The sequence below is a fragment of the Alligator sinensis genome, unplaced genomic scaffold, assembly GCF_000455745.1.
Source record: "Alligator sinensis unplaced genomic scaffold, ASM45574v1 scaffold1244_1, whole genome shotgun sequence".
In the NCBI taxonomy this organism is placed as follows: domain Eukaryota; kingdom Metazoa; phylum Chordata; order Crocodylia; family Alligatoridae; genus Alligator; species Alligator sinensis.
The window spans coordinates 480,471-481,535 of record NW_005842591.1 but is presented as its reverse complement, the minus strand read 5'-3'; the positions used below and the strand labels follow the sequence as shown (position 1 = coordinate 481,535).

Here is a 1,065-nt window from a genome sequence, read left to right as displayed (position 1 = left end):
GTGCCCGGGGCTGGCGCTGCCAGTAGCGTGGTCAGTCGCTCCGGCTGCTGGTGAACTCGTGCGTCTGCTTGGGGCCTTCTGGGTTTCTCCCGTGGAAAGTGGGATTTAGAGACACAAAGCCTGGGCTTGGTTTGAGGCGCGGGGCAGACTTCATCTTTTCCCTGGCGCAGCAGTGCCCGAGGCGCATTCGGGAGACCTGGGGTGCGTATCCTCTGGGTGAAGGGTCCCCGGTGTGACCCGGCTTGCCCTGGACGGGTTGGTGGGAGGCTCGCCGGAGTTTCAGGAGCTGGTTTGTGGCTGTGAGCCAGAGCGCGTCTGCAGCTGCAGGCACCCGGGGCCTGACCAGCGGGGTCCCAGCGGGCCGGCCAGCCTGGCTCAGGGTCTGCAGCCTCCACCTGCAAAGCCACCTGTGCAAATGTGTGTGTGCATGCGTCTGTGTGGGCCCGTGCAGTGCCTGCAGCCCCATGCACGTCCCCGAGCCCATCTGTGGGGCATATCTGTCTGATGCCATCCGGTCCCGCTGTGCAAGGGGCTCGACTCCCTGGTGCTGGAGCCGTCTGGGAGGTGGGGGTGCCGGCCGCTCCCTTTGTGATCCCAGCACGGGCTGCCTGGGTCAGGCCGGAGACCCGTGGGGGCTGCCAAGGCCAGGGAGCTGCTGTCCCCGCTGCTTATCTGCTGGCAAGGCCGAGGCAGCCCCATGCTCTTCCCCCCCGGCTCGTACGTCCCAGCGCCTGTGCAGTCGTGCATTGATGCCAGTGGAGCTGGTGCTGGCAGGTGCAATGAGGTGGCACCAACCGGCCCCCTGCCGTGCTGGCCCCGGGGGAGGGCAGGGCTGGGAGCTCCGAGTCGGGGGCCAGGACGCAGCACCCCGGCCAAGATGCCCTGACGAGGACAGGGCGCCTGCGGGCACCGGCTCACCCACATGCGCCTCTGCAGCTGGGCCACGCACCCGCTCTCGGGGGCAGGTGGCTGTGCCAGGGCAGCGAGGCGCTTTGGGCCACGGGTGCTGGCGCAGAGCCCTGGAGGGACGCGCGCGGTGTCCGCGTGCAGCTGTCGGTGGAGGGC

At 69.1% G+C, this 1,065-nt stretch overlaps 1 protein-coding gene across 1 annotated transcript in view; it reads left to right on the top strand.

Annotated features, from left to right (window-relative positions):
• The window catches only part of LOC112551764 (unconventional myosin-XVIIIa-like), an 8,469-nt gene that overhangs the window by 4,839 nt on the left and 2,565 nt on the right, over positions 1-1,065 (top strand). The window lies entirely within an intron of this gene.